The 13,584-nt window shown below is 37.1% G+C and overlaps 1 protein-coding gene across 1 annotated transcript in view; it reads right to left on the bottom strand.

Annotated features, from left to right (window-relative positions):
• Nucleotides 1–13,584, bottom strand: part of Il6st (interleukin 6 cytokine family signal transducer) — a 108,187-nt gene that overhangs the window by 89,870 nt on the left and 4,733 nt on the right. Inside the window, exon 2 of the mRNA XM_048800030.1 lies at nucleotides 2,191–2,295. The gene's annotated coding sequence lies outside the window, so the exon portion shown is untranslated. The remainder of the gene's footprint in view (nucleotides 1–2,190; nucleotides 2,296–13,584) is intronic.

Here is a 13,584-nt window from a genome sequence, read left to right as displayed (position 1 = left end):
CATTTAGCAGCTACAGGGTCACACTGACAGATTATATAAGACATCCTTATTTTTTTTTTCCTTCTTTGCTTTAACTCTCAAGAAACCAATAACTAATTTCAGTGAAGGGGTATTGAGTTTGGTTTACTTATTAATTCATTCCCTTACTCCTCCAATGATATTAATTAAGTGTCCATGTAATGTACAAATCAGTACTAGGTTCTGGGGAAGAATATAGACATCAAGGACTTGGCCTTGATGGTATTCAGCTTTGCCAAGTACAAACTTAGTATAGTGAGCCATGGCAATACAGAGAAGAGAGTGAGATGTGGAAGACTACAGAGACAGTGACCTTTCAATTTGGTCTTGATAGATAAAAGAGGCTTAGAAGGTAGGAAAGGACATTGTAGGCTGAAGTAAAATTGTTTGTAATGACTTGGATGCCTAAAAAAAAACCCTATGTGGCATATCTAAGAAATTGCAAGAAATTTGGTATAATTTACCATTACTATAAGTTCTGTTTTTGTAATATTATGTATATTGCTCATAATGGTAAATCATAAATTATAATTTTGTGGTGAACTCAAAAGTAATCATGTTATGTATGTGAAGTTACTGCATCAAGAAAATATCAACATATTATAATATTGACATAAAATAAGAGGGAAAATGATCTGCTGCTAAGTCGCTGTCTCATCTATAAAATGAATGTTGATGTAGAATTTATTCTTTAATAAACTACTATTGGAAGAAAGAACAATAATCCCAAAGGCTCATTCTCAAAATAAAAGGGAAAAGAAAGTCATCAGGTATTTATTAAATCTGCCCCTAGTAAACTTACAAGCAAAGAAAGAAAAGGAGATAGGTATATATTTAATGTCAATTTGACAAAATTATTAAAAATTGCTAACAAGACATTAAAGTGGAAGTTTGAACTTTCAGATTTGTGTAGGGTAAAATGAGACCTGTTGGGAGAAAAGAATAATTAGAAGTCTAAGCTGTGCAGTTTGAGGAAAAACTGCAAAATTCATATAAAGCAATCAGACAAAGGATATCACTCTGCTCTTTTAATATCTTGTTCTCTAAAAACGAAAGTTATCGTTCTTGGAACTCTGATGAGAAAGGTTCCAGAAGGCACGTCAGGAAGGCTTTTATTTAATATTGTCACTTCCTGAGCTGATGGGACAGGGGACTTTTAGTTTCAAACTCAGTCTAGGCTATAACACATGGAAAAAAGATTCTTGTGTTTTCTAGAAAGAAACAAATGTTACCCGTAAAAAAATAAAACCTACATATCTCTGTTTCTATTTTGAAATTCATGTATGCAAAATATCATAATATAATAAATGTCATATGTTCTTTGTATAAAGAAAGGTCATAATGCATTTTCAAATAACCAGATAGCGAAACAAATATTCAATTGGCCAAAATTGTAGTAAGAAGTGATTCTCTGAGGACAGTGGGGGACTATTTGAGGCTTCCACACTTAGAGATTCCATTTCATTAATTTCAACTAAAATCTGTGGAGTGTGTGATAGGCACTGTTTTAGGTGCCAGGTATACAATGGAGGATAAAACAGGCACCCCTTGTCCTCACCAAGCTTAGAGTCTTGGGTGGGGGGTGCATAGCTAAAATTTTTTGATATCATTAATGCCTTAAAGACAATCAGTAACCTATATGAAAAACAGAAATGGAGGGGGAAATCTCTATTTGGGTGAGGCAACCAGAAAAGTGTAGACTTTGTGCTTCATCCTTGGGATGTAAAGCAAAGACTTTTCACTCATAGCACCCTGAATATAAAAATAGTCATTTGAGGATTGCTTGCCCCCTTAGATCTAAATAAAGTTCCTGAAACCTCCTTCATTCCATGCTCTGTGGAAGTCAAAGCCCATTCCCACACTTCTGCAAATTTTCTAGGAGCTTATAGTCTCATTGTCACCCCTGATCCTGTTTTTGCAAATGGTTTTAGATTATGGAACATGTTGCGTTCTTGTAAATATTGTTTCTGTTCCGTGTTAACCCAGTTGTAAACCTCAAGCCTTCTTTTGACTGCCACAGAGCCATTATAGGACATTTATATGCCTAATAAACTTTTTTGAGGATTCAAAAGGGGATGGAGTAAAGAAGATGTATCAGTTAGGATGCGACCACTAAAACAAACTCTCTTAAAATAACCTAGCAAGAACAATGAAGGATTATTGTTTACTTACATTATAGTCAACGGGAAGTAGAAGAGGCTTGAACAGCCTAGTTCTTCAAAGAACTCCTCTCAGTGGCTCCAGCATCTTCTAGGATATGGAGTCCCCCACTTGATTCTATAGGAAAAGGAACAGAGTAGAGGATAATGTGGAAGCTATATTGGCCAGGTCTGGAGGTAGCACATATCACTTCTGCCTATACCCCATTGGCTAAAATTAGTCATATGACTATATCTAACTTCAAAGGAAGCTGGGAAATGTAGACTAGTTTTGAGCCCAGAAAGGAAAGAAAATGGGTTTTGTAATTTATCACTGTTACAGAATTTATTTTGTAGCAACACAGCCTCAAATTTAACATTATATCTCCTAGTATTTAGGAATTTCTTGGTTACTTTGCTACTAGGAATTTTTAATGTAATTCACAGACTCCTGCCAACTTCTCTTCTTTCCTCCACTTTATATCTTCCTTCTTTTTATCTCTTCTCCTATGCTGACATTTCTGTTAATATTTTCTAACAGAAGGCTTCAAATTCTTTCTCACTGCCTTGTCTCCCACAGGCTCCTAAGGGTCTCACTGTCCATCTAAATGTTTTACCAAAGAACAAGACAGCTCCTCACTAGAAAATTCTTCACACAGCATCAAACCCGAGGCCCTCTGAGGCCTATATGACACATGTATCTGTGCTTCTCAAACTGACATAAATATATTTTTGGAATTCTAAGGCCTCATGCTTGGAAATACATGAAGCCCCAAGATAAAAATAATCCGATCTTAGTGCCAATTTTTTTTCCCCCAGAGGCCATGTCTGTGTTCTTCCCTTCTTTTGTGGGAATTGTCCTTTTGTACTCCATCACTTGGACGTGCAGTCTAAGTCTTCAAATATGATTGATGTGTGTGTGTGTGTGTGTGTGTTGCAGCAGTTCTTTCCTTTTTTAGGGAGAAACTGAAATATGGGCCCCTCAACCTTCCCCTTGTGGGAAGAAGAAACCAGAGGCAGAGGGGATAAATGTACTAGTACTCTCCATCCCTTGAATCATCTTGTCTTTTCTGTTTATAGGAGCTGACAAGTGCCCTTCTCCCTCTAAGCTAGTTCAAAATATGGTCTATCACTTACAACCCAAAGAATTCTGGTTCACACAATAAATATAGCAACATTTCTGAAAGAGCCATTGTATACTATTATTAAGTTTGCACAAGTACCCCAATATCATTTTTGTTTTTAAACCACAGATACATATAATTAAGTAGAATATCTGGCTATGGTCTAGTCCTTGGGGCTGTACATATTCCTTTCCACCTGGAGGTGTTTTGGTGGGAAACTTGGAGGTCTGTTATCATTGTTCTAAGCTTTAGATAGGTCCAATTATTTTTTCCCCTGTACATTCCTCTGTGGAGAGGAACTTTGCATGAGAACCTGTGAGTGCTTTCCATGCACTCGCTCATTGGATGTGTTTTGGGGTCTGGAGCAACAGAAGCAGGGACATGCAATAGAGCAGCAATATCTCAAGTCTGCTGAGCCATCTGGCATTGGGAGAGTTTGCCCAGCTTGCTTCCTGGAGGTTTTGATAAAATTTATAAATAATTTGTAACACAAGGGCCTCCAGAGAGGCTTATAGGAAAACTTGGTGCTATCTCAATCTGTTGGGAACAAACTGTAAACCCTTAGCTACCTCCCCCACTACAAAAAGTGCCAGTTTTGAATGGAAAGGAAACACTCGTAGCTCCATTTCCTCTCAGGCACAAGCAGCTCTATAAAAAGAAGCAATGTGAACAGAAAGTCTTAGAGAAGGAGTTTTTGCTATCTTTTGCAAAGTGATGAGGAAGCAAAGCTACAGTATTAACAGAAATCACTGGAGACTAGGGCCAGCAAAGAGAATTGAAAATTAGAAAATATGGATTAACAGGATAGAAACCTCAGCAGGACCTACTTCCTTGCATGGGGACATGTTTGTTTGCTCATTTTCTGAGTTCCACAGTTGAAATTATCTTTATCTTAAGTTGTGCCTATTTCTTGTTTATTTTCTTCTTATACCTGGGAATTTCAATTTGAGTTTTAGCCATGTTATTTTGAAATTTAGTTTTCAGGGTATGATCAGCCACAGCAGGATATGGCTTTTTTTTTTTTTTTTTTTAAAGTGAGGTCGATTTATGCAGGGTTAGACTTAGAATTGTTGAGACTAATTACATAAACATGTACACACTATTTTCATACGTTTTCCATAGTTGTAAATTTTCACAAATAAAGGGGTCCTGGATTCTACAAAAACGTGTATTGTCAAATATGCTTTTGACTCATTTTGGTCTCTGGCCAAGTAAACCTCTTATTTTCTTTCCTATAGAAAAGATACCTAGCTGGGTGTGGTGGTGCACACCTGTAATCCCAGCGACTCTGGAGGCTGAGGCAAAAGGATTTCAACTTCAAGGTCAACCTGGTAACTTAATGAGACCTTGTCTCAAATAAAAAAATAAAGGACTGGGGGTGTAGCTCAGTGATGGTAAAGCGCCCTCAGTTTAATTCCCAATATTCTTTTCTCCAATACACATGCATAAAAGGCATCTAATTTTATGAAAATAACAAAACTGACCTATACTGGAATTGGTTTGGATCATCAGATTTACCATATCCAAACCACTCAATTTAGGGCTAGGGTTGTGGCTCAGTGGTAGAACACTTGCCTAGTATGTGTGAGGCACTAGGTTTAATTCTCAGCACTACATATAAATCAATAAAATAAAGATCCATCAACAACTAAAAAATTTTTTTTAAATGCTGAGTTTAGGTTTCTGATGTGGAGTTAATCCTAAAAATCAGTTGTTAAACTCGATATTTTATCTTTTGTCTTCATCTATCCCCATCAAAAAATGACTTCCATATTAATATGATTAAAATTAATCTGATGAGGAGACAGTCTAACTCATTTTTAGAAAAAGTTCTAAATTTACCATGTTTGGTGGTGGTTTCCGTTTGACAAACACTAAAACAAAACCACAGTGCAGCCCAGGCCACACCAAGCTACAGCTTGGCAGCCTGCTTTTGTACTTCTAGACTATGAAAAACATCCAAATGCTATGAGGACAACCAGAGAACTAGTAATGGCAAATCGATGGCTTCCAAGTGTCCAAAGTATAACTTGCCTGGGTTATAAAATAACTAGTTTGTCCAGCATTATTTATGCACGTGTTCCCCAGAGAGGTTGCCCATTCAGAAACACATGGAATTTACCTTAACATTTAAAAATCTAGTAAAATTCACTCTTTTTGATATCAAGTTGGAGTTTTGACAAATCCTTGCTACCACACTATAGCCAAGATGTAGAACAGTTGCTTCATTGCTCTCAAACTTCCCTTGTGCTATCATTTTATACTCAAAACCTAGGTGCTACCCTTAAATTCTGGAAACCACCTGTTTATTCTCCATTGCTATAGTTTTATATTTTCTGGAATGCCATGTAATGGAATATGGTATGGAAAATAGATTTCTATGTCTTTGTATAATACACTGGAGATTTCACTTTTGTTGAATGTTGGTTCCTTTTAATTGCTAAGTACTATTACATTATATGGATGTTATCAGTTTGCTTATATATTATCTAATTGAGAGAAGTTTGGGTTACCCAAGGTTTGGGTAATTATGAATAAAGTTACTATAGCCATTCATGTGTAATTCCTTGTACGGGCATGTTTTCATTCCATTTGGGTAAATATCTAAGAATGAGATACCCGGAAGTTTTGAAAAACATCTCCATGCTCTCAGAATTACAATCTCTTGGGTCTGGGCCTTGAAATATGCACTTTTAAAATGCTCCCCAGGTGCAATTTCTTAATGGATAAGGATTGTCTTTTGAGTGATAAAATGTTTTGGAAATACAAGTAATGGTTGCACGGCATTATAAATGTATGAAATACCACTGAATTATACTCTGTAAAATGGTTGATGGTTACTTTATGTCATATTCATTTTATCTCAGTTTTTAAAAGCATGCTCCCAGGTGATTCTAATATTTGAAAATTCTGATTGTGGAGGCTATATCTTGCTGTGTTTCATGTAAAAAGATGTCTACACTGTTCTCAGTCTCTTGAGTTATGGTCCAATCTTGCAAATCTGTAGCAAATTGAATTTTCCTTAGAAAACTGAAGGAATCTTAAAAGTTTTGGGAGGTTAACAGGTAAGTCTGTAGCTTATGTCTGGTTGTTCCTGGTTTGGATGGGCCCAGAATTCTGAGGTCATCATCTCTGCTCAGGTCTAACCAGAGCCCTGAAGGATCACCATAGGCCTGGATCCAATTTCTTCTGGACTGGAGCAGTGTGATTATACATGTAAACACCTATACACTATCTTCATAAGTTGTTCATAGTTGTAACTTTTCACAAACATCTGTGGTCCAGGATTCTCCAAAATATCTATTGTCAAATATGCTATTGACAATATTAATTCTGCCTTTCCAGGAGCATGGGAGATCTTTCCATCTTCTGAATTTTTCTTCAATTTCTTTCTTTAGTGTTTTATAGTCTTCATTGTAGAGCTCTTCCACCTCTTTTGTTAGATTGATTCCCAGGTATTTTTTTTTTGGAGGCTATTGTGAATAGTGTAGTTTTCCTAATTTCTCTTTCAGTGGATTCATGGCTGATGTATAGGAATATGGTTGATTTATGGGTGTTGATTTTATATCCTGCTACTTTGCTGAATTCATTTACTAGTTCTAGAAATTTTCTGGTGGAATTTTTTGGATCTTCTTGATATAGAATCATGTCATCAGCAAGTTTGATAGTTTGAGTTCTTCTTTACCTATTTGTATCCCTTTAATTTCTTTCTTTTGTCTAGTTGCTCTGGCTAGTTTCAAGGATGATGTTGAATAGAAGTGATGAAAGAGGACATCCTTGTCTTGTTCCAGTTTTTAGTGGGAATGCTTTCAATTTTTCTCCATTTAGAATGATGCTGGCCTTGGATTTAGCATAGATAGCTTTTACAATGTTGAGGTATGTTCCTACTATCCCTAATTTTTCTAGTGTTTGGAACATGCAGGTGTGCTGTATTTTGTCAAATGCTTTTTCTAAACCTATTGAGATGATCATATGATTCTTGTTTTTAAGTAAGTCTATTATATGATGAATTACGTGTGTTGATTTCCATATGTTGAACCATCCCTGCATCCCTGGGATGAATCCAACTTGATCATTGTGCACTCTTTTTTTTAAAAAAATATGGTTTTGTATGCAATTTGCCAGAATTTTATTGAGAATTTTTGCATCAATATGGCCATACTTCCAAAAGCATTATACAGATTTAATGCAATTCCTATTAGAATCCCAATGATATTCTTCATAGAAATAGAAAAAAGCAATCATGAAATTTATTTGGAAAAATAAGAGACTCAGAATAGCTAAATCAATCCCTAGCAAGAAAAGTGAAGAAAGAGGCATCACAATACTAGATCTTAACCTTAATACTACAGAGCTGTAGTAACAAAAATGGCATGGTATTGGCACCAAAATAGACTTGTAGACCAATGGTACAGAATAAAGGACACAGAGACAAACCCAAATAAATACGGTTATCTCATACTAGATAAGGGTGCCAAAAACATTCACTGGAGAAAAGATAGCCTATGCAACAAATGGTGCTGGAAAAACTGGAAATCCATATGTAAAAAAATGAAATTAAACCTTTATCTCTCACCCTGCACAAAAATCAACTCAAAGTGGAGCAAAGACTTAGGCACCAGAACAGAGACCCTTCCACCTAATAGAAGAAAAAATAGGCCCAAATCCACACAACGTCGGCCTAGCATCTGACTTCCTTAACAAGACTTCTAAAGCGCAAGAACTAAAATCAAGAATCAATAAATAGGATGGATTCAAATTAAAAAGCTTATTCTCAGTAAAGGAAACAATTAATAACATGAGGGGAGAGCCTACAGATTAAGAGAAAATCTTTACCACACACATCTCTGATAAAGCATTAATCTCTAGGATATATAAAGAACTCAAAAAACTTAACACCAAAAAAGAACAAAACAAAATACCCCAAATAACCCAATCAATAAATGGGCTAAGGAACTGAACAGACACTTCACTGAAGAAGAAATACAATTGATCAACAAATATATGAAAAAGTGTTCAACATCTCTAGCAATTAGAGAAATGCAAATCAAAAGTATTCAAAGATTTCATGATATATAAAAGTGCATATATCATTCTACTGTCATGTATAACTACTTAAAATAAATAAAAGAATTTAAAAAAATGCTAATGATTCACTTTGGATCATGGCCAAGTAAGCCTCTTGTTTTGTTTCTATAAACTAGGCATCTAATTTTATGAAAATAACCAATATGACCTACACTAGTTATGATTGTCAGACTTACCACAAAATTGTTTTTTTGGTTAATCTTAAAAATCGGTTGTTAAGTGTGATGTTTTACATCTATCCTCATCAAGGAAATGAATTCTATATTAATCTGATTAAGATTAATCTGATGAAAAGATGAAGTATAATTCATTTCTTAAGAAAGTTCTAAAGTCACCATAAGATCATCCAGTACAGACTAACCATAGAGTCTGTAGAGACAATCTTAAGAATCCTTTTGGATGTCCAGGATCCACGGGATATCAGTTCATATCTATGTTAGTCAGCTTTTTGTTTCTGTGGCCAAAATACCTGACTAGAACAACTTAGCAAAGGAAAAGTTTATTTGGGGCTCATGGTTTTAGAACTCTCAGTCTGTATGTGGTCCACTCCATTGCTCCTGGCCCAAGATGAAACAGTACATCCTGGCAGAAGGGTCCAGCGGAAGACAGCTGCTCAGCTCCTGACAGAATCAGGAAGCAGAGGGGAGAGGGTGAAGGACCATTGGGAAGATGAACTCTTCTAAGGCATGCCCAAAGTGACCTACCTCCTCCAGCCATGCCCCATCTGTCTACACTTATTAGTCAGTACATGCAAAGTAGGATGGACTGATTAGATTATAGCTCTCATAATCCAATCATTTTATCTCCAAACATTCCTGCATCAACATAGTTTCTAGAGGACAGCTCATAATCTAATATCCAAACCTTAAGTAAACCATGTAACCATATTTTTACAATTTATCAATGTAAATCAACTTTTTTTAGAAAATGGGTCTCACTATGTTGCCTAGGCTGATCTTGAACTCACACACTCAAGTGATACTTATGTATTAAGCCTCCCAATAGCTGGGACTACAGGTGTGTACCACCATGCCTAAGATGAAACTACTTATTGCAGCATTCAAATAGATTAAACTTCATTAACTGGCTCAAGATATACTGGGAAGACCTTATATTCATAACCTTAACTATGTCAGAGCATGGACAGGTCTTCAGAGATGAGTAAAACTAGTCAGATGTCCTTATGAGGTAGACCAGTAAGGTAAAAAGAGCATAGGACAGTAACATGTGAGATCTTAGTTCTGAACTATTTCCTTTCTCTTTAAAGACTGAAGCAGAGAAATAGAGAGAGTATTCCCTGGGTCTATGGAAATCCATTCGTCATTCTAATATTCCTTCATGCTTTGCCACCCTTGATGGTTTATATTCTTATATCTTCTGATTTTGTCTTTTCTGAATCACTTCAAACTTTAGCCACTTGCCCAATCTGAGAATCGTCATACATGAATACGTTCTTTTTCTGGAATCTATGTGCTCTTTGCGACTTTGAGGATGAGAGAATGAGCTAAAGGGAGAAGGGGGCTGGAAGTTGAAGCTCAGAGTTGAGCTCTGTTTCTCTGCATTTTCTTACACAACTATAGCAGTGGGGGGTGGGGAGCCCTTTTGAAAAGCAGGCAACATCTCAAGTCCTGCACGTCTCAACAGAACTGAGTCTTAGAATCTGAAGAAGACATTGTTTGGACTTCTTATTACTAGTTTCAGAGGATACTGGTCTTGCATACCAATGGAATCTCTTCTTTTTCTTCGATCCCTAGAACAGAGTCTCTTCAGATAGATTAGTCTACACATTGCAAAAGGATTGCACTTTACAGCAGAGATGGAGGGTGGCCTTGGAGGAAGGCTATTGTTTATGATATCTGATGTGGGGAAGGAAAAGTGAATGTCCACTGTCTACTTAGATTGCATCAGAACACGAGCAAGAGGAAATACTGCAGTTTGCTATGCACAACTCATCTTCCCAACTTTCCTTGCTTTCTCTGACTCAGGGTTAGGGCATATACAAGAACTTGGCCATGGGCCCACAGGACAACCAGACAAACTTGCAACAAAGATAATTTGCTACCTCTGTTTCCTTTTCTGGACCTCTTTCTTTAGAATCTGGTGCCTTTAGAGACCCCCAGAGTGAAGGGCTCTGGTTGTCTACACTAGTAGAACTTCATGTACTCCACCATTTCTGAACACTTCTCTTTTCTAAACCCTACTTCTCCTGTCTCCTGTCTTTCAGAGGTAGTGGAAAACTGGACCTTGGCTGTGGTGAATGGTGGGGTCTTAACATGCTGCCCTTTCACTGCTTCCAGATAACATTTTATTTTCTCAGGGAAGGGTGTAAGGAAAAATCGTAGAGTGGTTGGTAGAGATATTTTTTGAAAAGGGAACCATTTCAATACATATTATATGAGGAGTTTACTAGAATATATGGATATATATATATTTTTTTTTTCAAAATTCCAGGTATAATGCAGAAGTATAGAGTTAACATTCACATTTGTCCATCTGTTCATCCATTCCAAGAATAATTATGGAACTCTCCTGTGTGCACTTGCACTGTACTATCTGATATATGTACTATGTGCTGGGAAGGAGAAGGAAAGAAACAAAGTTAAAGTTAAAAAGATAAATGACCGAGTCAAGGAATTTTTGTCTGGGATTTATCACCAGGAGAGAATTTGACAAGCAGCTGGTACACCCATTGATGATCCTTAAGGAAAACAATACAACTGCTTCACAACCCATAAGGGCCACCAAGAAACACACAATGACATCTTGGTAAATCAGACTTCAGGGCTGTTTGTATAGCCTTTGGTTTTAGTAGTGGCTAGCAGGCTGTGTTTTTCATTAGTAACATCTCTCTTTGTGGGAATAGTGGTGTAATTGTGGACAGAAGTTCATGCCGAGTCCTATTTATAGTTTCTGTTGACTCATTAATGCTACCTTAGCAAAGGCTAGCTCCAGAGCCAGCCTTCTTTTACTCTATTAGTCAAAAACATTCTCACTGGAGTATTCTGATGAAATCAAAAGCAAACTGCAAAGCCCTCCTAGCAATTTGCATGTCAACCTTTTAAGGGGTGTAACATTAACACCCTCACACTCAATATCCCAAAGTACAACTGTTAAAGGTATCTGTGGCTCCCAGTGCCTACCAACAGGTAGTCATGGGTTAATGGAAAAAAAAAAAAAGAGTTTATCGGTAGTCTTCTGCAGAGTTAAACTACCAGTTGATCTGGAAAATATGTTAACCAACCTTCAGAAGTATTTCCGTTCCCGGAAGCCTCTCACCCTCTGTGACTATGCCCTTTGTGACATTTCCATACATGTAACCTTCACACTCACCACTTTGATTCCTACAAAGAAGTCATGGTCAGGGGTAAGTAAGACTGTGCTTGGTAGAGACGGTAAGGCAAGACTTTGAAGCTGCTGTACTTTTATCAATTCAGTCTGAAAAACAATCTCTGTGGTTAAGCATGTTAAATCCCCCTGTGTTTTCATGGCAGCTTGGCTAAAGGTTATTACCATGAAGGCTGGAGGGTGAGGGGGAGATAACAGACCAGAGAACTCTCACTGAAACGAGATCAAAGGAGTTAACTCATCCTCTATGCATCTTAGCAGAACCTCATAATCAGATACTACTCTTCGCTTCGTTAAACATATAGCATATAACAAAGTTACCAATGCCACGTGCTAGCAAGGACTATAACACTAGAACTTTTGTATATTACTGATGGAAATGCAAAATGGGGCATTTGGGAAAAAACAACTTGGCAGTTTCTTATAAAGTTAAACATACATGTAATAATCTCACTCCTACCTACTTACCCCAGAGAAGTGAAAACACACAGCTCTTGGCCAGGAGTGGTGTGTGGGGTAGACACAGAGCATTCTGGAAGAGGGAGCACTTGCACTCTTGCATGGAGGATAAAGAGGAGACAACAAGACAAAGCTGGAGATGTGGCTAGTGTGGGGCTTCGTGGGTTGTTGTGGGAATTTTGGCTTTTATTCTGCGAATGATGAGAGACTATTAAAATATTTTAAGCAAAAGGGAAGCATAAACATTGTGCCTTTTAAGCAGATCAGTCTGTTCACAGTATGGGGAATGGACTGGAAGGAGGTAATTATGGGACTGTGGGATGGTTGTTGAATTGTCTGGGAGAATTCATGACGGAGCTTGGGTTGGGGTTATAACCTTGGAGATGTTCTCTTTGAATTTCCCTGAGAAGATTTGCACTGGCACCTTTTATATAGTAACATTTATAAGAGACACAAATAATTACTTCTTTTAAAATATGTTTATCATAAAATGCTTGATATTTTAAAAAGAATTTATGTAGCATTAAAGTAAATTATAAAACATAATAGGAGATATGTGAAGCCATCTCTTTGTTCTAGAACTAGAACATTATTATCATGAAATCCTCTGTCCTAGTCTGTTTGCTGTTACTATATAACGGAATACCACAGACTGGGTAGTTTGTGAAGAATAGATATTTTTTTTTACCTCATGGTTCTGGAGGCTGGGAAATCCAAAAGCATGGTGCTGGCATTTGGTGAGGGTCTTCTTGCTGCATTATAACATGGCAGAGGCCGAACAGAGTAAGTGTGCTAGCTCTTGTCTCTTTTCCTCTTCTTATAAAGCCACTAATGCTTTCAGGGGACTCCACCCTCATGACTTCATCTAAACCTAATACCTCCCAAAGGCCCTGCTGCCAAACACCATTAACACGTGAATTTGGTGAGTAAGTATCCAACATACCAACTTTGGAGAATGTGATCTAACGTAGCACCTTTTGTAAGCAAGCCTCTGTACTCAATTTTAAAAAAGAATTGAAAACTGTTCTTGAATTGCGGTGATATCAGGACTTGCTCTCCATTAGAGCCCATAAGCTCTGGAAGTGGCTGCCTCTGGAAGCTGTGGGAGGCTAAGCTGCAGACAGTCTGTGTAAGGACGTGGAAGAAGGATTCCCAGGAAAGGAGGGAGGGTGGATGACTTTAAAGGGCCCATTTTGAAATGCTATTTGCAGTGCAATAGAGAGCATGAAAACATGTTAAGAGCAAAGTTCTCAAGGGGCATTTAAAAACATGGGATGTTGGTTTTTTAAAATCAAATGTGGAACAGCTACTTTTTGGTAAGTCCCTTGATCTTAGGAACAAGTAAGATGAAACCATATGCATATATATATATATATATATATATATATATATATATATATATATATACACCG

Source organism: Marmota marmota, unplaced genomic scaffold, assembly GCF_001458135.2.
Source record: "Marmota marmota marmota unplaced genomic scaffold, marMar, whole genome shotgun sequence".
In the NCBI taxonomy this organism is placed as follows: domain Eukaryota; kingdom Metazoa; phylum Chordata; class Mammalia; order Rodentia; family Sciuridae; genus Marmota; species Marmota marmota.
This window is presented reverse-complemented; position numbering and strand designations above follow the sequence as displayed.